We start from the raw sequence: 25,843 nt of genomic DNA on the forward strand, positions 1-25,843 counted from the left end.
AGGAGCTAGTTGAGCTTATTGCTGTTCTTCAGAGTTTTCATTCGGAGTTGTCGAGGTAGCTGCCTGGCGTCCGCAGGACTCGACTCCTCCCCCTAGTTCCTGTTATTTGATTATCCGCGTACTTTAGACTATGTAGTATTACAGTATTATTATGCTATTCTGGTAGAGGCTCTAGACTCATGACCCCCAGATCTTTGGGAGGCTGCTCTGTATTGTTGATATTCGGGTTGTTTTATATCTATCAGCTATATTTTGGTTTCTTTGCTGTTAATGATTTTTAAATAAATGGTTTTGAGCTCTACGCTCGGGTTGAGAGTATAATTGGTCGGGCTTGCCTAGCAGTTGTGTTGGGCGCCATCACGACCGGGTTTGGGGTCGTGATAGTTAGTCCATAGTTTGGACTTGTTACTTACTGAGTTGGTGTACTCACGTTACCCCCTGCACCCCTGTGTGCAGATCCAGGTATCTCGGGGCACGCTAGCGAGTGCTGATCATTTTATTTGCGGAATTCCTTGGAGATAGCGAGGTAGCTACTGGACGATCGCAGTCCCGCCTTCTCCTTCCTTATCTTCCTTTCATTGTGTTGTTGACTATTCTCAGACTATGTTAGTCTTTTCTTATTTCGAACCATTTTAGTAGTTTTCTCATGACTAGTGACATCCGAGGTCGGGCTTGTATTTTCCGCTTTATTTTGATCTTTAATTTATGTCTTCCATTGGTACTCTGTTAAAATATGATTTTACTTAAGTTTTAAATCAAATCTGGAGTGTTTTGGAATTTAGTTGGCTGGCCTAGTTTCACGATAGGCGCCATCACGACCGAGTCGGTTTTAGGGTCGTGACAGGTTTCTTGTCCACATATACGAAAGTACTGCCAGAATCATTTAAATCGAGGGTTTAGCCATTTTCTTCATATTTTGAGTTTTGGACTTCTATTTTGAGAGCTTCTTTTGGGATTTTCCAAACAATTCGATTGGGTAAGTGTTCTTCATCTAGTATCTAATATATTCCATGATTTATTCCTTGCTTTTATCATTTAAATTGTGTTTTGGATTGGGAGAAATGTTGGTTTTTGAAGAAAATTTTTAATATGAAAAATCATGATTGGAGGAACCAAATGGTATCGAAATTTGATAATTTTTTTATGGTTGAACTCGTACCGGAGTGGGTATTTGGTTTTAGTAAAATTTATCGGGTTCTGAGGTGCAGGCCCGGGGGTCGAGTTTTGGACCGATTTTTGGGTTTTGTTAAAGATTGAGACTTTATGATCCGGAATAGTTTCTTATGAGTTTTATTTGTGCTTTGAAGTTAATTTGGTTAGATTTGAGCCGTCCGGAGGTCTTTTCACTCGAGAAGTGCATTTTAGAGTATCTGTTTGTCGTCTTTGAGGTAAGTATCTTGCCTAACCTTGTGTGGGGGACTTCCCCTTAGGATTTTAGTCTTCTATGTTGATTGTAATCCATGTACGCGAGGCGACGAGTGCGTGCTCGGACTTATTTGTGGATAGTTGGCCTTTTGGGTTCTTAGGTCCTTATATTCACTGTGTATGAAGTTGTCCTTGATATGACTGAGTTCCTATCTGGTAGTTTCACATCTACATGCTTAAACTAGAATTTATTGCTTTAGGACTCACACTTATTGCCTATTTGACTCTTATTTCACTTAACTGAACATTTTGCCTCTTCTATCATCATGCTATCTTTTCACAACTATTTATCTTTAATTGGAATTATTACTATCTCATCCTATAATTGTGTAGTCTTAGTTGGAGTTATGATTATCTTCTGCTGCCTACCATTATATGAATTGTTGAATACCTTTCGCAAATTTCTCAACCTTAAAAGGAGTTTTGATAACATATATCTTAGTTGACTTGCCTTTATTTGGGACTATTGGATTCGTGTTGACATCCTTATTGTGGACTTGTATATTGTGGGGTCGATGCTACATGTTAGTCTTTTTCCTTGTTGAATTGTTCCCTTTATGCCTAGCATTCTTTACTGTGGTTATCCCTTGTGAATTGGTTCTACCGTTTCTTTGTGATATGAAGTTCTTGAGTTGATTTACTCGTCGTACCTTGTGTTATTGTCATTTTTGCTGTTGTACTTATTGTGGTGATGTACGAGGCTTCTGTCGTGCTGTAACTGTTATTTCTGTTGGTTGCGCTGCATATTTACTTTGGGACTACATGACGGTGTCCCGGTAGATCCTCCTGTTCTGCATATTTACTTTGGGACTATGGAATGGTATTCCGGGAGATCCCCTTGCAAATTTATGTTTGAAACTACCGGACAGTATCCCGCTATATCCCCCATGTTCTGTATATTTAGTTTGGGACTATGGAACGGTATTCCGGTAGATCCCCCCTGCACATTTACGTTTGAGACTACGGGATGATATCCAGGACATCCCCTGTTATTATCATTATGTTCTGAGCTGTGCTTTTCATTGATCTTACCCCTGTGTAAACATTTTACGTGATGTCTGTTCTTTCCTTATGCTTACTAGATGATATGAACTATGTTAGGACACTTGCACAAGCATACACCTGTCTAAGCACCCTTACGGATAAGAGGCTTCTTGATATTGCTGAGTATAGACGCACACCCTTGTTTATTTGCCTCCCATGTGAGAATGGCTCTATTTGGCACGTGAGTTGTCAGTATGATTATGAGGTGTGATGAGGGCACAAGATGCCAAGTGTTAGGGTTCAGGTATTGAGACCCGTATTGTTTGATCATAAGATGAGGTGTCACAGGATGACTTATATTCGAAGGATATTTATTTGAAAAGATTATGTTCGAAAGGTATTCATTTTGAAAGAACTATTTTTGGAAAATATGTACTTGAAGGAAGTATATTTCTAAATATTTTATCACTTGAAGAATTTGCCTAATTGATTGAAGTTTGTTGGCTAAGACCTAATGTGAAAACATGTCGTAGTTGCTAAGTTATGACTTGTCTTTATCGTATTTTTGATTTTCGGAATTGGTTTGTATTTCCATTTGTTTTTCTGTGTTCTTATTATGGTGTTCCGGTGATATTTACTGCTTTCTTTCCTTATTGAAATTACCGTATTGTTAGCCGCATCGCGTAGTCTTTATATGTATATCATGTTCTGTTGTTTCTATTCTTATACTTGTTTAGCTTATTAGACCAGTAGGTGTCTTGACTGTTTCTCGTCACTACTCTATCGAGGTTAGTCTTGATACTTACTGGGCACCGTTGTGGTGTGCTCGACTACACTCTGCATATTTTTGTGCAGATCCAGGTATTATTCATTAGTAGCTATGCGGATTCTTGCCGAGGAGACTCAAGGTAACCCTGCTGTTGCGTTCGCAAGCTTCAGAGTCACCTTCTTATTTTGTATTCACACTGTTGTACTTATTTCCATACAGTTATGTTTAGAAGTTGTAGTGAAACTCTGTAGAGCTTGTGACTTGTACTGCGGGTTTTGGGAAGATGTAAACTCTATAAAGATTTCTATATTGAGACTGTTGAATTTTCTTTATTATGGTTGATATTGACTAAATGATAGGCTTACCTAGTCCCTAAGACTAGGTGCCATCACGAAATCCAACGGAGGGTAAATTGGGTCGTGACAGTTAGCATGGAATCCCCTGCATTTCTAGAACGTATACAGGGTGATATATGTGGGCCCATTCACCCTCCTTGTGGATCATTCAAATATTATATAATTTTGGTAGATGCATCTACAAGATTGTCACATGTGTGCTTACTATCAACTCGCAATATGGCGTTTGCGAGATTGTTGGCTCAAGTAATAAAGCTAAGAGCACACTTTCAAGATTATGCAATTAAGACAATTGGTCTTGATAATGCTGGTGAGTTCACATCCCAAGCCTTTAATAATTATTTTATATCAACTAGGATAACAATTGAGCATCTGGTTGCTCTTGTTCATACACAAAATGGTCTAGCGGAATCATTGATCAAACGCCTCCAATTAATTTCTAGAACAATGCTTATGAGAACAAAACTTCCCATTTCAGTATGGGGTCATGCTATTTTGCATGCAGCAGCACTTTTGCGGATAAGGCCCACAAGTTATCATAAAGACTCTCCATTGCAATTGGCTTTTGGTCAGGAGCAAATATTTTCCATCTTAGAATCTTTTGTTGTGTGATATATGTTCCAATTGCTCCATGACAACGCACAAAGATGGGTCCCCAAAGAAGGTTGGGGATATATGTTGGATATGAATCTCCTTTTATTATAAAATATCTAGAGCCGATGACTGGAGATTTATTTACGCAAGAACTTTTGATTGTCATTTTAATGAATCGGTATACACAACATTACGGGGAGAAAATAAGCAGCTCAAAAAGGAGATAGAATGGAAGGCATTATCACTATCTCATTTAGATCCTCGAACACATCAATGTGAACAAGATGTTCAAAAGATTATTCATTTGCAAATTATTGCAAATCAATTCCAGATGCATTCACTGACCTACCAAGGGTGACTAAGTCACATATTCCATCTACTAATCCTCCAATTCGAGTTGATATCCTGGCATGACAATCAACTAAAGCAAATAAGACTAAGCCATGCTTGAAACGTGGTAGACAAATCGGTTCTAAAGATAAAAATTCTCGAAGAAAAAAAGGAGCAAATGATCAAAGTGATCATAACACGAAAGTAGTGGCTAAAGAAGAGCCCCAGACATAATAAAGGATAAGACCTTAGGAGAGGTACATGTACCTGAGAATAATGAAAATGAAGAGATATCACTAAGTTATGTCTCAACAGGAAAAAGATGAAACCGAAATATATTGTTATAAATAACATTTTTGCTTATAGTTTTGTTGTTGAAATAATGCAACAAGATGAGGATCTTGAACCAAAATCTGTCGATGAATGTAGACAGGGAAATGATTGGCCAAAATGAAAAGAAACTATCCAGGCAGAATTAACTTCACTTGGAAAATATGAAGTCTTCAAACCTATAGTTCAAACACCTGAAGGTATAAAGCCAATAGGGTACAAATGGGTTTTTGTGCGAAAATGAAGTCGTTAGATATAAAGCACGGCTTGTGGCACAAGAATTTTCGCAAAGACCTGACATTGGCTATATGGAGACATATTCTCCTATGGTGGATGCTATCACGTTCAGGTATCTTATAAATCTGGCAGTGCATGAAAAACTTGATATGCGTCTATTGGATGTTGTCACAGCCTATTTGTATGGCTCATTAGACAATAAAATTTTTATGAAAATCCTAAAGGATTTAAAGTGCCCGAAGCATATACAAGTTTTCGAGAAACTTGTTTAATAAAGCTTAAGAAATCCTTTTATGAATTGAAACAATCAGCGGGCATGTGGTATAATCGCCTGAGTAAGTACTTGTTGAAATAAGGGTACAAGAATGATCCAATTTGTCCTTATGTCTTTATAAAAAGGTTTGGATCTGAATTTGTTATAATCGCTATGTATGTTGATGATTTGAATATCATTGGAACTCTTGGGAGCTTCGAAAAACATTAGACTGTTTGAAGAAAGAATTTGAAATGCAAGATCTTGGAAAGATGAGATTTTGTCTTGGTCTACAAATTGAGTATATGAAAGATGTAATTTGTGTCCATCAATCAACATATATCGAAAAGATTGTAAAGCGATTCTAAATGGATAAAACACATCCATTGAGTAGCCCGATGGTTGTAAGATCACTTGATATAAATAAAGATCCATTTTGACCTCATGAAAATGATAAAGAGCTTCTTGGTGCCGAAACACCATATCTTGTGCAATTGGGGCGTTAATGTATCTTGCCAACAATTCTCGACCAGATATAGCTTTCTTAGTAAGCTTGTTAGCAAGATTTAGTTCTTCACCAACCAAAGACACTGGAATGGTATTAGGCATACATTCAGATACTTGTGAGGGACCATTGATATGGGTTTATTCTATTCAAATGAATCCAAGTCAGCATTAGTTGGTTATGCAGATGCAAGATATTTATCTGATCCACATAAAGCTTGATCTCAGACAGGCTACTTATTTACGTGTGGAGGAACAACCATATCATGGCGTTCCACGAAACAGACTATGGTTGCTACTTCTTCAAATCATGCAGAGATAATAGCCATTCACGAAGCAAGTCCAGAATGCGTTTGGTTGAGATCAATAACTCAACACATTCAAGAAACATTTGGCCTTTCTTTGAAAGGAAATATTCCAATAACATTGTATGAAGACAATGCTTCATGTATAGATCAACTGAAAGGAGGATATATTAAAGGAGACAGAACAAAACATATTTCACAAAAATTCTTCTTCACTTATGATTTTCAAAAGAATGGTAAAATAAATGTTCAACAAGTTCGTTCAAGTGATAATTTGGTGGATCTGTTTACTAAGACATTGCCAACCTCAACATTTGAGAATTTAATATACAAGATTGGAATGCAGCGTCACCGAGACCTTAAGTGATATTTTAATCAGGGGAGTAAAAATATGCGTTGTACTCTTTTTTTTCTTAACTAAGATTTTGTCACATTAGGTTTCCTAGTAAGGTTTTTAATGATACAGCAAGTAATGCGTATTACAAATAACTATGTATTTCCCACATTTTTTCCTCTTAGTCTATTAATGATGCATTTTTTTTACATGGTCATCCGGGGAGGGGGGGGGGTGTTGTAAATACTATGTCGATGAAGTTCATGTATGAATAATTTGTGGATGGATTTCCGCTTTATGAAGTTCATGTATGAATAATTTATGGATGGATTTCCGCTTTATGTCCATCTCTTATACTATTTTACTATAGCAGTCTTTACTTTTTATGCCTATAAAAGACTATGTAAATGGCAGTGAAAAGACACTCCAAGAGAAGTGAAATAATCCTTCTTTCAATCTCTGCTTCTTATTTACATTTGACTAAATTGCTTTTATTTCAAAACAAGAATACGTTTGGTCCACGCTGCTGCTATATTTTTCTTTTTTTAAATATCGGATGGCCTAGTATTTTTTGCTCAATTGCTTCCCCTTTTAATCAACTCTGTATGCCGCACCTTTTTTTGGTGTTGTGTACATGATGCATACCTTTGCTTTATCCTTGATTTTTCTTATGCACATGGTAATATAATTGAGTTATTAAGACTTTCTTTGATCTTTATTGGAGGTTTTGGTTAATGTCTCGCTCCATTATAACTTTGATGTCTTTTTAATAGGGAAACTTACACAAATGTCCCAAATAAATCTCAACTTACCAACCTCTAGCCATTAGTCATAATCTTATCAAAACTAGCCAACAAAAATTGAAAAACCAAATAATAGGGTTCTTTCTCTCAAAGAATCACATGCAAAAATCACCTTTCATATTTTTAAGCGTGATTAGCAACATTAGATACAAGACGGAAAGAAAATTTCATGGACGGGGTAGCAAATAAGGTGATGAAATATAAAAATCTATACAATATTCCAAAAATCTAAACAAAAAAGGAACTTTTTCAATGGGTATAGTTGAAATTCATTGAAAATATATAGATAAGTCAATATACAAAATTTGAGGAAGATTGGAGGTGATTTGACTAGTTTTGTATCAAAATTCGTAATTAAATCGAGTTGAAAAGTCTTCCGCGACACATGTATCAAACATGTATCACGCATGTATCTCACACACATGTATACATGGATATACATGTGATACACAATTGATACAAATATGATACATATGTGATACACAAATGATACACAGTGTGATACACATATTATTTTTTTTTTCATGTTCAGCTTTTACTTCGAATTTTCAATTCAAACCACCTCAAAAGTTCACCAAATCATCCCAAAACTGAGATTCAAGCTCCTTAAGTTGTGCCCAATTTATTCTAATAACACCCACTCAAAACAACGCAAAAAATTGATATTTTTTTGCTACAAATAGCTAATTGGCTAATTTGGCTAATATTAGTAATATTTTATCAATTGACCAATTTTTGCAATGAACTACTTATAAATGGACATAGCTGATAATTTCCCTTTTTAATATACATGATACTGGTCTTTGACCAAAAAAAAGTATTGCATACTTTAGTACACTACTATCGTGGGCCTAGAGAGTAAGAGCTAGAGAGATAGCCTGCAAAAATATTACTGTGAGCATCTAATTTTTTACTACACTCGAGTTCTCTAAAAAAATTTAGTGCTTTATATTTTCTAAAAAAATTTAGTGCCTAATTTTACTGGGGTACGAAATGCAGTTCAAAGAACCCAAGGACTCCTTTGTTGACAAACCTTCTGTCCTTGATATTCTTAGCAGCAGCAACCTATTAATTAATAATAATACAAACAACACTTTTGTTCAAAATGATATAGAAGAAGACTTAATCACCATAGATGAAATTGAAAATTCTTTTGAAGAGGAATCTGACGTCTTCATTCCTATTACACCCGCTGATATAAAATGCATTTATAGAAATTGGGCAAGTGCCCTTATTGTTAAAGTGTTTCGGAAGAGGGTGGGTTACCAGTCCTACAAAAACTACAAGCAATATGAAAACCAACTGAAGCCCTATCCCTCGTTGACCTGGGAAGCGACTACTGCCTCATAAAATTCGATAAGCTAGAAAACTACAACAAAGTTCTCCATGAGGGACCTTGGTTCATACAAAATTAATTCCTTACCGTCAAAAAATGAGAACCTAGATTTATGGCATCTGAAGCCTCTATAACTTACTTGGCCATATGGGCTAGATTACCTGAGCTTCCTACAGAGTTTTATGACCGTGACATCTTACAAAAAATAGGAAACAAACTAGGGAAACTAATCCGCATTGATGCTTGCACTTCCTCAGCTCTTAGAGAGAAATATGCGAGGCTAAGTATCCTAGTCCCGATTAAAAAACCTCTTAAGACACAAATTATTCTAGGAAAATACTACCAAAGGGTATCTTATGAGGGTTTTAACATCCTATGCACCAGTTGTGGCCCACTGGGACATAACATCTCATTATGCCCTCACAACAAAATGACACCCTAAAAGGAAACCATCATGACACACAAATTAGCAGACCTACCAAGACATGGACTTCCGAGTAGATAGGATGTTGTATTATTCTTTCTTTAGTGTAATTTTCTTTTTCAGCCGTGAATGTATGCACTTTCAGCTCTAAAAATTTGGCTGAAAAATGCAGCAAACTTCATTCACAAAACATCACCAAAATCAGCCGCGAAACATACATGATGCACCCCAAAAAATGCAGCAAAACAAGCCACGAAATCAGCACCATTAAAGCACCAAAAACACCACAGAATGACCCGAAATAGCAGCTAAGAAACGCTGCTCAACCCCATTCCAAAACCACCAGAGACCATCCGTAAAACCTCCATTAAAACCACCCAGAAACGCGAAGAAAATAATAGCCCCTTCTCGCGCAAAACACTAACTCCAAAGTTGAGTTTTGGGCCATCGTTGAGGTACAGGTTGTTGGCTTCGTTTGTTGTTCAAGGTCCGTTCGGGTCTTCTGGATCTGTTTGGCTATTCAATTTTTCTTTGATACAAAAGAAAGTGTTGCTCGCTAAAGGTCCATCTTTACTCTTCTTAGTTTACTATTTTATTTGGTGTTTATAGTATAACTGATGTCGGCAACTCTTAATTCTTTTTTGGTAATTATCTTTTTGTTTGCATGTTTTATGATAAGGGGGTGTGGGGACAACCAGGCCATCACTTTTACCAGATATGAGTCCGGACGACCCAAGAGCTAAGAAAAGCTTAAGATTAAGCATAGAAGTCGTTCTGTTAGTGTAATATATTGCATTGAGTTATGATGATGGGGAACAAATTGCTAAACATGTTTAACATTGGAGGAATTGGGTGAGTAAGACTTCAGTTTAATTGGACCTTTATTAGATTTAACTGAGTGGGCCTTGAGTGTTGCTGGTAAGGTAGAGTAAAAATTGTGTGGGGTAGTCACTATTTAAAGTGGTATTTATTTTTTATCCACCATTTTTAATGCTGAGCAAAACTAGCCACTAGTCTATTAAAATTAATATAAAAAGACTGAGTTACCCTTTTCTTCCCAAACAGAATTACAGTGGATTGTAAAGACTGGGTTGGCGGAGCTAGACTTGTTAATAATTAGGGAATTATCAACAAGATCATTTTCTAATCTGAGGAAATCTCTTTTCGAGAAGCTTGAAAAGGTCATAGGTATTCTTTCTAGGTTGCTATGTTGTCCAGTTCTTAGTCATAGTTTGTGGTTTAGGTCTGTTTTTTTCTATGTAGGTTGCAGATGTAGTTGGTTGTGTAGTTTTAGATTATGGTGTTAAGACTCCACTCTCAATTACTATCTGTTTCATTTAAAGGGAAGTCAATCTCAGTCATATGGTGGAAGTATATGTTCTTAACTGCCTCCTTGCATAAATTTGTGTAAACTGATGTTCTATGTGCTAATTATGCTTTGACTGCATGATTTGATTTCAGTAAATTGATGTGCTAATCATGATTTTGCTTCAAAGCATAATATAACTTGCATACTACCTTGTGTGTGTGTGTGTGTGTGTGTTTTTTTTCTTCTTCAGTTTTACCATATTTTCTGAGGAGCCATTTTTATGTTTGGTTGCAGGAGAAGATTGTTCAACATGATAAACGCCTTTTGGTTAGGCATCATAAAAAAAATTATAAAGAAGACGGAAATCAAAAGTTAAGGATACTTGGTCCTAAACTTAGTATTACAAGTTCAAAAGTTAAGGACACTTGGTCATGAACTTAAACTAACAAGCTCAAAAGTTAAGGACAATATGTCCTGAACTTACAGTTACACATTCAAAAGTTAAGGACAATAGGTCCTGAACTTAGGCTAAGAAGCCCAAAAGTTAGGACAATAGGTCCTGAACTTAGACTAACAAACTCAAAAGTTAAGGACACTTGGTCCTGAACTTACAGTTACAAGTTCAAAAGTTAAGGACAATAGGTCCTTAACTTTGATTTCCAAGTTCAAAAGTTAAGGACAGACAGTCCTTAACTTACAGTTACACGTTCAAAAGTTAAGGACAAGCAGTCCTTAACTTACAGTTACAAATTCAAAAGTTAAGGACAATAGGTCCTTAACTTTGATTTCCAAGTTCAAAAGTTAAGCACAGACAGTCCTCACCTTACAGTTACACGTTCAAAAGTTAAGGACAAGCAGTACTTCACTTACAGTTACAAGTTCAAAAGTTAAGGACAATAGGTCCTTAACTTTGACTTACAAGTTCAAAAGTTAAGGACGCTTGGTCTTGAATTTTGAGTTCCAAGTTCAAAAGTTAAGGACATGTAGCCTTGAAGTCTTGAACTTAAAGTTCCAAGTTCAAAAGTTAAGGACATGTAGTCCTGAACTTAGAGTTACAGGTTCAAAAGTTCAGGACTAGACATGTAGCCTTGAAGTCTTGAACTTAGAGTTCCAAGTTCAAAGTTAAGGACATGTAATCCTGAACTTAGAGTTACAGGTTCAAAAGTTAAGGACATGTAGTCCTGAAGTCCTGAACTTAGAGTTCCAAGTTCAAAAGTTAAGGACATGTAGTCCTGAAGTCCTGAAGTTAAGGACATGAGCAGAAGGGTATTTTTGTCCGGGCAGTTAAAATTTAATAAAGCAGTGGCTAAAGACTAAAGACATTTTAAACAGTGGCTTAAAAGTAAATACATGTGTTATTAGTGCCAACCGTGCACTTCTCCCTAAGGTAGAGGAGTCAGTCGTGGCCCAATGGATTTGGCTTTTCAATAAGGATTAGTTACCTCATGTAGCAAAGGTTGATATCTTTATTTATTTTAAATAAATACCCTTTTAAAAAATTATATTCCATAGCTACCTTTTGATTTTTTATAGCCAAATATCTATTTATGGTCACCTCCTAACCTTAAGCCATAAAATAAGCTTTGTATTATTTTTCTCTCTCATATCCCCTCAAATTTCTCCTACACCCCATATCTATTCTCCTTCTCTCTCTATACTTCCCGATGTCTTCTCCTCCGCCCGACGCTGAAAATTGTCACCGTCACCGTCACCGGAGCAATAGTCCTTTGGCTTCAAGATCTACTACCAAAATTATTTCCAACTCGTTCTTTCAGTATAGAACAGAGCAAGAGACTCCAAGAAAGCAAACTAAATCATAGATACAAAAGTTTCCCTACAAAGGGGCTGGCTTCAACAACCCATAAGGGACGGCTTGCCAAGCTACACAAACAGTTAATTTGATTATAGTCGCAAAAGTTTTCCTACAAAGGGGCTGGCTTCAACAACCCAAAAGGGACGGTTTGCCAAGCTACACAACTCAGAAAAACTTTTGTACAATAACCAACGTTAGTTGTTTATAACTCAAAAAACTTTCGTACTACAATAAGCTAACTTTCTTAGAGTATTCTTACTCTATTTTCATACATGGACCGGACATTACATCCATTTGAAAGAAAGAACAAGAGGGAAATTTAGAAAGCACTCATAGGTAATATATCACAAGAAGTTTTACAAAGGTTACAAGATGATTGCAAGATGATCCTCCAACTGCTACAAGACCTCCCTTATATAGGGCTAGGAGGTTATTACAAGACAAACTTACATGATAAAATAAATCTATCTTACATGGCAAACTTATCTTACAAGTGGGTCCTTCTAAGCATGTGAAGGACTTTAGGCAAAACAACTAAAAAACACCTGAAAACATGTGAAAGGGGTGAAATATACATGGTGTAGCATGTGAAAGTATGTGGGAGCATGTGACGCCATGTGAAAGTATGGTGTTGAATGTGACGAAGCATGTGGAGGCATGTGGAAGCATGTGAAAACAAGTTGAAGTGGGGCCCGGATAATATGGAAAGATGTGGAAATTTTGTCTTGGCTTGGGTAGGATATTTTTGTGGGGTTTTTAGTGGCTAATCTAGGATTATGGTGGGATTAGCAGGGATTTAGGTAATTATTCTTCACTGATTCTAGGGTTGTCTTCTAGGCATCTTTTCAAAGACCTTGTGTGGTAACGCTTGGAATTTGACGGTCCATCTTCGCGATGCTCTTTCTCTTTTGGATTGAGAGATGTAATCCGCAACCTTAATCTGGAAATGTCTTGAGTGATCTTTTCTAGGATGACTTCGTATGGGGTTTGATATTCTTTTGCTGCTGCCCGGACTCTTTCCCAGTGAGGATGATTGCTTGTATAATTCCAGCTTGCCCAATCTTTTGGCCATATCTCTTTCGGAATGCGCCTATTTTGCTGGAAAAGGATTCTTTGTGCCTCGATATATTCTTCTTTCATTGATAAAATGGACACGGGAAATTTCCTCCAGAATGATGCCTCTGCTTGCGCCTGGACTTTTCCATTAATAATCTTTACTGGCCTATGAAACATGAATACCTTTGCTGTGTAGGATTCATCGAAACATTTCATCCAGTATCTTTTAGGTTTGAACCATAGCAAAAATATTTTAAGAGCTCGTGCAATGTTATCAAAATCCTTGAAGACGTTGCATTTGAATTCCATGAAAATATAATATTGATGGCATAGGTACCAGAAAAACCATAATAGTTCTTGTGGAAAATCCTTGGGTTGAGCTATGAATATATGGCAGAACGGATATTCTGGATTTACCCCATATGGCTTGAGAATGGATCCTCCATGTTGTCGGAAAACTTGGAGCTCGTAATGAGTTCTTCTTTCCATAATAATTGACGGATCAAAGGGATCCATGAGGTTGAACAATTCCGGTGGATGATCTGTTGGCTTTGATGAACTTGTTCCTGGTAAACTTGAAAACATGAAGATGTGACTAATTAGTTTTTGCTTTGACTTCAGTTTTGCTGGGGAAAATCTCTTTGAGAATTCTTCCGGTCGAGATAGAAAATCTGCGAGAATATTATCCTTTCCTTTCAGGTGCCTGACGTCAAACTTGTATGGAGAGAACCATTGAGCCCACCTGAGAATCTGAGGATTGGGAATAATTTTGGCATTTAGCTGAATCATCTTTGGGAAGGCCTTCATATCCATTTCTATTAGAAATTCTGTATGAATGAGGAAGAAATTAAATTTCTTAATTCCATTTTTTACTGCAAGAATTTCCTTGAAAGTGGAGTGATAATGTTGCTCGGCATCTTTGAACTTTCCACTGGCGTATCCGCATATTTTCCTCTGGCCATCTTTTTCTTCAAATAGAATAGCACTCCAATATTCAATTCTAGCATCAGTTTGCAATATCTTCTTACCATCCGAAGGGATATAGAGGGACTTGACATTTTTAGAAATCTCCTTTATTTCCTTGAGCGCTTCATCTTGTTTCTTTCCCCATGGTGGAGCATTTTTCTTGAGCATCTCTGTAAGTGGAGAAATGTATGTAGAGATATTTTGGGATGAAATCTCTTACATAATTTATTATGCCCAAGAATTGTTGGATTTGCTTTGTTGTGAAGTTGGTATCCGGAAATTTGAGTAATTCTTGACATATATGTGGTCCTGGACTGTATTTACCTTGGACAAAATGCATTCCAAGAAAATCAATTTCCTTTTGAGCAAAAACCATCTTTTTTGCTGAGAGCATGATCCCGTACTGTGTTACCAATGACTCAAATTGACGAAGCAAGTTGATATGTTCCTCCAATGTATAACTAAATAACAGGACGTCATCAATGTAAACTAAAGAGGTATGGAGGATGGGTTGGAATATTTTTATCATGGCTTTTTGGAACAAAGAAGAGGCAGTTTTTAACCCAAAGGGCATGACAGAACAGAGCAAGAGACTCCAAGAAAGCAAACTAAATCATAGATACGAAAGTTTCCCTACAAAGGGGCTGGCTTCAACAACCCATAAGGGACGGCTTGCCAAGCTACACAAACAGTTAATTTGATTATAATCGCAAAAGTTTTCCTACTAAGGGGCTGGTTTCAACAACCCAAAAGGGACGGTTCGCCAAGCTACACAACTCAGAAAACTTTTGTACTATAACCAACGTTAGCTATTTATAACTCAGAAAACTTTCGTACTACAATAAGCTAACTTTCTTAGAGTATTCTTACTCTATTTTCATACATGGACCGGACATTACATCCATTCGAAAGAAAGAACAAGAGGAAAATTTAGAAAGCACTCACAGGTAATATATCACAAGAAGTTTTACAAAGGTTACAAGATGATTGCAAGATGATCCTCCAACTGCTACAAGACCTCCCTTATATAGGGCTAGGAGGTTATTACAAGACAAACTTACATGATAAAATAAACCTATCTTACATGGCAAACTTATCTTACAAGTGGGTCCTTCTAAGCATGTGAAGGACTTTAGGCAAAACAACTAAAAAACACCTGAAAACATGTGAAAGGGGTAAAATATATATGGTGTAGCATGTGAAAGTATGTGGGAGCATGTGACGCCATGTGAAAATATGGTGTTGCATGTGACGAAGCATGTGGAGGCATGTGGAAGCATGTGAAAACAAGTTGAAGTAGGGCCCGGATAATATGGAAAGATGTGGAACTTTTGTCTTGGCTTGGGTAGGATATTTTTGAGGGGTTTTTAGTGGCTAGCTAATCTAGGATTATGGTGGGATTAGCATGGATTTAGGTAATTATTCTTCATTGATTCTAGGGTTGTCTTCTAGGCATCTTTTCAAAGACCTTGTGTAGTAACGCTTGGAATTTGACGGTCCTTCTTCGCGGTGCTCTTTCTCTTTTGGATTGAGAGATGTAATCCGCAACCTTAATCTAGAAATGTCTTGAGTGATCTTTTCTCGAATGACTTCGTATGGGGTTTGATATTCTTTTGCTGCTGCCCAGACTCTTTCCCAGTGAGGATGATTGCTTGTATAATTCCAGCTTGCCAATCTTTTGGTCATATCTCTTTCGGAATGCACCTATTTTTCTGGAAAAGGATTCTTTGTGCCTCGCTATATTCTTCTTCCATTGATAAAATGGACACGGGAAGTTTCCACCAGAATGATGCCTCTGCTTGCGCCTAGACTTTTCCAGTAATAATCTTTACTGGCCTATGAAACATGAATACCTTTGCTGTGTAGGAATCATCGAAGCATTTCATCCAGTATCTTCTAAGTTTGAACCATAGCAAAAATATTTTAAGAGCTGGTGAAATGTTATCAAAATCCTTGAAGACGTTGCATTTGAATTCCATGAAAATATAATATTGATGGCACAGGTACCAGAAAAACCATAATAGTTCTTGGGGAAAATCCTTGGGTTGAGCTATGAATATATGGCAGAACGGATATTCTGGATTTACCCCATATGGCTTGAGAATGGATCCTCCATGTTGTCGGAAAACTTGGAGCTCGTAATGAGTTCGTGTTTCCATAATAATTGACGGATCAAAGGGATCCATGAGGTTGAACAATTCCGATGGATGATCTGTTGGCTTTGATGAACTTGTTCCTGGTAAACTTGAAAACATGAAGATGTGACTGATTAGTTTTTGCTTTGACTTCAGTTTTGCTGGGGAAAATCTCTTTAAGAATTCTTCCGGTCGAGACAAAAAATCTGCGAGAATATTATCCTTTCCTTTTAGGTGCCTGACTTCAAACTTGTATAGAGAGAACCATTGAGCCCACCTGAGAATCTGAGGATTGGGAATATTTTTGGCATTTAGCTGAATCATCTTTGGGAAGGCCTTCATATCCATTTCTATCAGAAATTCTATATGAATGAGGAAGAAATTAAATTTCTTGATTCCATTCTTTACTGCAAGAATTTCCTTGAAAGTGGAGTGATAATGTTGCTCGGCATCTTTGAACTTTCCACTGGCGTATCCGCATATTTTCCTCTGGCCATCTTTTTCTTCAAATAGAACAGCACTCCAATATTCATTGCTAGCATCAGTTTGCAATATCTTCTTACCATCCGAAGGGATATAGAGGGACTTGACATTTTTAGAAATCTCCTTTATTTCCTTGACTGCTTCATCTTGTTTCCTTTCCCATGGTGGAGCATTTTTCTTGAGCATATCTGTAAGTGGAGAAATGTATGTAGAGATATTTTGGGATGAAATCTCTCACATAATTTATTATGCCCAAGAATTGTTGGATTTGCTTTGTTGTGAAGTTGGTATCCGGAAATTTGAGTAATTCTTGACATATATGTGGTCCTGGACTGTATTCACCTTGGACAAAATGCATTCCAAGAAAATCAATCTCCTTTTGAGCAAGAAGCATCTTTTTTGCTGAGAGCATGATTCCGTACTGTGTTACCAATGCCTCAAATTGACGAAGCAAGTTGATATGTTCCTCCAATGTATAACTAAATAACAGGATGTTATCAATGTAAACTAAAGAGGTATGGAGGATGGGTTGGAATATTTTTATCATGGCTTTTTGGAACAAAGAAGGTGCAGTTTTTAATCCGAAGGGCATGACTTTCCATTGGAAGTGATGATCAGGGATGCAAAATCCCATTTTGGGTCTTTCTTCAGGGTGGATTCCCAATTGCCAAAATCCTGACTTTAAATCAAACTTGAAAAAAATATTTGGCCTTGGCTAATTGGGAGCAAAGGGTGAGTTTATTTTGGATAGGGAACTTATCACCTTGGAGGAAATGGTTAAGTGGCTGGTAGTTGATGACTAACCTCAGTTTTCCTCTAGTCTGCTCAGCTCTTTTGTAGACGTAAAATGCTTCGCATGCCCATTGTGAATCTGATGGCTCTATCAGATCAAATTCCAAAAGTTCTTCACATTCTTTCTTTGCAAGCTGAAGATGATCTGGATTCATCCCTGAATGACTAGCTTTTGTCGGATTGATATTTTCATTTTTCTTGAAAGGGAGCTTGATAAAAAACTCTTCATTCTTCCATAACGGGCGTTTCCCTTTCTTCATGAAATCCTTTTTGGATTCGGCACATGATTGTTCAATGAGATTTTGCTCAATCTCTTTGATTTGTTCGTCATTGGTGATTTGGAATAGCCTTGGAATCTCATAATAAGGTTTGAACTGCTTTTTAAAAGCTATCCCGTTGGCCCTGATCTGGAGTTGATCTCTAAGTTATCTATAAATGTCGAATCCAATAATAAGATCATTTCCTGGTACATCAGATCCTAGCAGCTTGGTTCTGTACTTCAATCCTGAAAAGAACTCAATTGTGATCGGGTGCTTTGTAATGACAGTTGTGGTCAAGATTGCATTTGATGGAGTGTTGAAATCCTTAAAATGCGGTACCCATTGATCTTCAAGGAGAACAACAAGATTTATAAGTGAGGAAGCAGCTCCGGTGTCGATGAAAGCAATAACTCGAGTTGGTTTATCCCACTTGGATGAATAAACTTTGAGTTCTACTTGAGGAATGACTGCGAGCGCATTGATCTCCTCTCGGGGTTCGATCATTGGTTCTGAAATTTGGTAATGATCATTGCCTTGATCTTCATAGATACCAAGAGAGAATAAAGTTTCTTCATTGGGTTCATCATCCACAGAGAATATGGATTCAAGGTCATCTTCCTTTCCGAGATGTATGCCGGTGTAATCTTCAATTTCTTCAATCAGTTTGACAGATCTTCTTGATTGTGGACAATTCTTAGCAAAATGTCCAATTTTATGACAAATAAAACATCTGTTTTTCTTGTGAAAATTTCTTGGCCTTCTTCGTCCGAAATATTTTGTGCGTCTCTTGGACCTTGTGTTCCCGTCAGAAATTCTTAGCCATTTGAACCTCCTGAATTCTCTCCGTCGCCTAGATGTGTGGCAGGAACATCCTGATCCGATGATTAGGTCATATTTGCGGCATGCTTTGTCAAGCGCTGGATTGTGTTGGATAATTTGTTTTAGGGCAGAGCGCTTCGTACAAATATCATCCAATGCTACGAAAATAGCTTGCCTGATGTAACCAATTTGTGGGATTGTTATGTACTGAAACTTTTCTTTAATGATGGTCATGGTTCGACTTCCCAGCAACTTTGGAAGGGAAGATACAAAGGCTTGCTTTAGATTGATGTCTCCACCGATCTCGAAGTATATCTTCACCATTTTTTAAAAATGTCTATCAATGTCATTTTTGTCGAATGTCACACACTTCATCTCAAAGAGTTGTCTTCGCATTTTCTCCTGTCTTTGGCCAGTATCTCCGCAGAAAACTTCATGTAGGATCCTGATGTTGAAGGCAAAATCTTGGGAAGTACGAAAAGTATTTTTGTCTTGGATTTCAAGTGAGTTCCACCAATCTCTGAGAATTCCTGAGAACCGTGAAGTGAATTCTGCAAGGATGATATACTTTTCTCGTTCAACCAAATTTTTTGTCACCATCCAAGTATAGAAGTCTTAGATCCTTTGTGGCCATTTTGAAACCTTGACGTCATCTAAGGTGAAAGTGTGGAAACCAATTCCAACTGGTTTTGACGCCATAGGCTCATATCTTTTTTCTGGGATTGGTTCATCTGTCATGCCTTCTTGTTCCTCATCTACTTCAAATATTTCTGGGTCTCTCTGCTGGTTTATAAATATTGGGGGATCGTCTTCTTCGGTAGAGTTCGCTGTGGATTCATTGCTTGATTGAGAGCTATCTTCCATTGTTTCATCTTCTGATGAATTTAGAGATTCCGACCATGGAGTATCTTCCTCTGATATGTATCTTGGCTGGGAGACATATAGGCCTAGAACCTTCTGGTTAGAAATTATCAGATTTTTGGGATTCGATCCTTTTGAACTTTCTCCTTGGTCTCGTATTTTCTTGGTTTGTTTCTGTGCTGCAAGGGCGTCTTTCCTTTCCCAAACCATTTTTGCGATATCAAAATCATGTTCTTCTTTTGCTGGTTGGGTGAAAGAGATTGGATTTTGTGATGTAGATGGAAATGTAGAAAAGGTAGAGTCCAATTTAGGTGGGGAATATGCTTGTGGAGACATAGGAAAGAAGGTAGGCTTTGAAGGGAAAACTGGGGGTTTTTGTGGCTCAAAGTGTTCATTTCTCAAAAGTTGGATTTGTTCCTTGATGGAAACCGTCTCTTTTTGTTGTTGTTGGAAAAATTGGAAAAGTGAAGTTCCTGGCGGACAAATCTCATATTGTAAATTTGCCAATCATAGTTCCAAAGCTTTGATTAGTCCGGCATGGTGAGACGATGTCTGCTCCATCTTCTTCTCAATTGTTTCCACTTTGCTCATCATTTTGTTCTGTGTATGGGCCACATTTTTTATGGTGTTGCCAATGTTGTTCGAGACTTTGTTTTGGCAGATGGAGTTTTCTGATTGCCAATTTATTGTTGCTTCAATGTCACTCGTTGGGGGTTTTTCTCTAAAAGGTAGTACTATGTTTTTCTTGGGGATTTTTGGGGCATGACTGATACCCTCTTTTTCGAAATATTGAAGTGGACGAAAATCTTGGGAGTGGCTGGAACTTGAAGGGCTCATCATGAATATTTGTGGATGTGTAGACTTTTGGGTTGATGGAGTTTTAGGTTCACGTTGCTTTTTGGATTCTGGGTTACGAGCTGATGGTGGTTTGGGTTTTGGGGTGGTTTCACTATCATCCCAACTTGGAGTGAATTTTTCTGGTAATTTTGGCTATTCCTGGGGTTCATAACTGACAAGAAATTCATATTTACCTGGACGGCTTAATGAGCCAACTGAAGGATCTTTATTTTCATATTTGGCTCGAAATTGTTTTTCAGTAGTTTTCTCCTTTTTCTTGGATTTTGGTTTGCGCTGGTGATGTTCATCATATTCTCCAATTGGATCTTCTAAACAGTCTGGGCAGGTGCAACCAAGATACCATGGGCAGTGTCCAGTGAAGGGGCATTTGAACCACCACATTCTTTTTCCTTCTTTGTCAAAATATTGGCACCAGTCATGTTCTTCCATGATGCTTTGTATATTCCAGAAAAATTCTCCATCAGGTTCTGGGTATGTATCTGTTGTATCTTTGGGTTGAATCATTTGGCAAGAGAAGATGGTTTTATTGGGTTTTTTGAGATGGGAATGGTCAAAGCTTATACAAACGGTTTTGTCACTTCTTTTGGTAAAAGTTGGTTCACCAGATTGCAGAGATTCTTCAGGTTCCCTTAGCATTTCGTAATCTGTTATCCAGGAGTCAGGAAGAATTTTGATTGGCTCATCTCTGGAAATTCGTCTGGGTATTTGGGTGCACATGGTGTTTCCTTTGGTAGCAACAATATTTAAGAGTAAAGCATTTTCTCCTCCGGGGAGACAGAGATCCATGGCATGATTTTGGAGTCATAAAGGGACATGTTGAAATTTGGAAAGATAGTTATGAAGACTGTCCCGGCATTTAAGGTAACTTCTGCAGTAACCAAATTTGCATGTTGGTACTCCAAATATCTTGTATCTAGAAGAGAAAGTCGATCTACGACAGGTTGACCTTTTCTTCCGTGGTATGTTAAAGCGATTCGGATAGCACCAAAATGAATATGGGTAAAACCATGATCTCTCCATTGTTTGGTAAAATCATCTAGTATTTGAAGAGTGATAAATTGTTCCTCTCGAGTGGCAAGAATAGGATGCTGGTCAGTTTTGAGGCAGCAACATATTCTTTAACTCCTTTTGGTCTGTGTTGGACTAAGGAACGAATTTGGGTCCAGGGTGCAAAGTATTTTTTGGCAAAAGCTGAGTAAGGGTTTATGAGGGGTAGTTCAGTGGAGGAAACTTTTTGTTCATCAGGTAGTATATCTACTTCATAGAGGTAATCATATTTTTTCGACAAGGTTTTATATAGAGTAGGGGACATATTCATTTTTGCAAGGGAAGAGGATGATGGAAATGACTCAGAAAAATAAAAATATCAATCCGACAAAAGCCAGTCAATCAGGGATGAATCCAGATCATCTTCAGCTTGCAAAGAAAGAATGTGAAGAACTTTTGGAATTTGATCTGATAGAGCCATCAGATTCACAATGGGCATGCGAAGCATTTTATGTCAACAAAAGAGCTGAGCAGACAAGAGGAAAACTCAGGTTAGTCATCAACTACCAGCCACTTAACCATTTCCTCCAAGATGATAAGTTCCCTAACCCAAATAAACTCACCCTTTTCTCCCACTTAGCCAAGGCCAAATATTTTTCCAAGTTTGATTTAAAGTCAGGATTTTGGAAATTGGGAATCCACCCTGAAGAGAGACCCAAAATGTGATTTTGCATCCCCGATCATCACTTCCAATGGAAAGTCATGCCCTTCGGGTTAAAAACTCCACCTTCTTTGTTCCAAAAAGCCATGATAAAAATATTCCAACCCATCCTCCATACCTCTTTAGTTTACATTGATGACATCCTGTTATTTAGTTATACAGAAGAACATATCAACTTGCTTCGTCAATTTGAGGCATTGGTAACACAGTACGGAATCATGCTCTCAGCAAAAAAGATGGTTCTTGCTCAAAAGGAGATTGATTTTCTTGGAATGCATTTTGTCCAAGGTGAATACAGTCCAGGACCACATATATGTCAAGAATTACTCAAATTTCTGGATACCAACTTCACAAAAAAGCAAATCCAACAATTCTTGGGCATAATAAATTATGTGAGAGATTTCATCCCAAATATCTCTACATACATTTCTCCACTTACAGAGATGCTCAAGAAAAATGCTCCACCATGGGGAAAGAAACAAGATGAAGCAGTCAAGGAAATAAAGGAGATTTCTAAAAATGTCAAGTCCCTCTATATCCCTTCGGATGGTAAGAAGATATTGCAAACTGATGCTAGCAATGAATATTGGAGTGCTGTTCTATTTGAAGAAAAAGATGGCCAGAGGAAAATATGCGGATACGCCAGTGGAAAGTTCAAAGATGCCGAGCAACATTATCACTCCACTTTCAAGGAAATTCTTGCAGTAAAAAATGGAATTAAGAAATTTAATTTCTTCCTCATTCATACATAATTTCTGATAGAAATGGATATGAAGGCCTTCCCAAAGATGATTCAGCTAAATGCCAAAATTATTCCCAATCCTCAGATTCTCAGGTGGGCTCAATGGTTCTCTCCATACAAGTTTGACGTCAGGCACCCGAAAGGAAAGGATAATATTCTCGCAGATTTTCTGTCTCGACCGAAAGAATTCTCAAAGAGATTTTCCCCAGCAAAACTGAAGTCAAAGCAAAAACAAATTAGTCACATCTTCATGTTTTCAAGTTTACCAGGAACAAGTTCATCAAAGCCAACAGATCATCCACCGGAATTGTTCAACCTCATGGATCCCTTTGATCCATCAATTATTATGGAAAGAAGAACTCATTAAGAGCTCCAAGTTTTCCGACAACATGGAGGATCCATTCTCAAGCCATATGGGGTCAATCCAGAATATCCGTTCTGCCATATATTCATAGCTCAAGCCAAGAATTTTCCACAAGAACTATTATGGTTTTTCTGGTACCTATGCCATCGATATTATATTTTCATGGAATTCAAATGCAACGTCTTCAAGGATTTTGATAACATTGCACCAGCTCTTAAAATATTTTTGCTATGGTTCAAACCTAGAAGATACTGGATGAAATGTTTCGATGATTCCTACACAGCAAAGGTATTCATGTTTCATAGGCCAGTAAATATTATTAATGGAAAAGTCCAGGCGCAAGCAGAGGCATCATTCTGGTGGAAATTTCCCGTGTCCATTTTATCAATGGAAGAAGAATACATTTCCAGATTAAGGTTGCGGATTACATCTCTCAATCCAAAAGAGAAAGAGCACCGCGAAGAAGGGCCGTCAAATTCCAAGCGTTACTACACAAGGTCTTTGAAAAGATGCCTAGAAGACAACCCTAGAATCAATGAAGAATAATTACCTAAATCCCTGCTAGTCCCACCATAATCCTAGATTAGCCACTAAAAACCCCTCAAAATATCCTACCCAAGCCAAGACAAAATTTCCACATATTTCCATATTATCCGGGCCCCACTTCAACTTGTTTTCACATGCTTCCACATGCCTCCACATGCTTCGTCACATGCAACACCATACTTTCACATGGCGTCACATGCTCCCACATACTTTCACATGCTACACCATGTATATTTCACCCCTTTCACATGTTTTCAGGTGGTTTTTAGTTGTTTTGCCTAAACTCCTTCACATGCTTAGAAGGACCCACTTGTAAGATAAGTTTGCCATGTAAGATAGGTTTATTTTATCATGTAAGTTTGTCTTGTAATAACCTCCTAGCCCTATATAAAGGAGGTCTTGTAGTAGTTGGAGGATCATCTTGCAATCATCTTATAACCTTTGTAAAACTTCTTGTGATATATTACCTATGAGTGCTTTCTAAATTTCCCTCTTGTTCTTTCTTTCGAATGGATGGAAAGTCCGGTCCATGTATGAAAATAGAGTAAGAATACTCTAAGAAAGTTAGCTTATTATAGTACGAAAGTTTTCTAAGTTATAAACAGCTAATGTGGTTATAGTACAAAAGTTTTCTGAGTTGTGTAGCTTGGCAAACCGTCCCTTTTGGGTTGTTGAAGCCAGCCCCTTTGTAGGAAAACTTTTGCGACTATAATCAAATTAACTGTTTGTGTAGCTTGGCAAGCCGTCCCTTATGGGTTGTTGAAGCCAGCCCCTTTGTAGGGAAACTTTCTTATCTATGATTTAGTTTGCTTTCTTGGAGCCTCTTGCTCTATTCTATACTGTGTGCAACGGTTTGGTTTCAACAATTCATGCAATTTTAGCAGTAACATTAGCTTCTATTTCAGTTCAAGATTGGAGTTGGCCAATAAGTCCTTTGGCTTCAAGATCTACTACCAAACAGGTATTTTTTGTTGTATATTTATGGGATAGAGAATACGAGATAGGGAATATAGATTCTTTCGCATCTCGATTCGCAGGTAATTACGTGCTAATCGTCGACAACCAGAGGCAACAGTGACGGCGAGCGAGGACTGGATACTGATGTTGCTTCAACGAGACGACATTAGGGTTTTTCTTGAACAAACACGACAGTGTTGGGGGCTGAGCAACTTGAATTTTCTGTTAATATATTTCAATGTATTTCATTGTATTCATTATCTTTTTCTTCATTGTATTTCAATGTATCTCGCTATATTCTATGTATTTCATTATATTCATTGTCTTTTTTTTCTTTGTATTTCAACGTGTCCCGTTGTATTCTATGTATTTCATTCTATTCAATGTCTCGCTATATTCCATGAATGTATTCATATATTTTTTTAATTAATATAATTTATGTATTCAGATNTTAAAAATTTTTTTAATTTAATATAATTTTATGTATTTCAGATTAGTATTTATATATTTTCTCTTGAAGATTGCTATGTTTTGGGGTGTTTTTCGGTTGAGAATCTTTTTTATAAATGGAAATATAAAATTTGTGTGCTATAATTGAGTTGTTGAGTTATATTATGTCAATTGATTTACTTTTCGTTTAAAAACAGTATAATCCCCTGTTTCACGCCATGAATACAGTCGAATACAATAATCTGTCCAGCAGTAATCCCATGTTTCACGCCATGAATACAGTCGAATACACTCGAATACAAAAAATCTTCTAGTTGTAATCCACTGTTTCACGCCTAGAAATGCTACTGTATTCATGAATACAGTAGCTTAAATACATCGAATGCACTCTCAAAAATCTGAAAACATAGCTATATGAAGTGTTAGTTTATATGAGTCCACCAAACTATAGAGTACCTGGTCCTCTATGAGTTTCCACTGAGAATATTAATGAAACAGTAAGTAAATGAGGCACGGGATCTTTTAGGTGGAAAAATCTCACTCAAGGGGACAAAAACCACGACCTACACTTGTAGGCTTTCAACTTCACTAACTTGTAAACACTCGATTACACTTTGTAATGACTCTATTACAAAGACTTCACTCACTCTAACTTGTAATACGCTAATCACAAGCCACTTTGTCACTCACTAGCTACAAAGACTTCAATCACTCTAACTTGTAATACACTTATCACAAGC

Source organism: Nicotiana attenuata, unplaced genomic scaffold, assembly GCF_001879085.1.
Source record: "Nicotiana attenuata strain UT unplaced genomic scaffold, NIATTr2, whole genome shotgun sequence".
NCBI lineage: Eukaryota > Viridiplantae > Streptophyta > Magnoliopsida > Solanales > Solanaceae > Nicotiana > Nicotiana attenuata.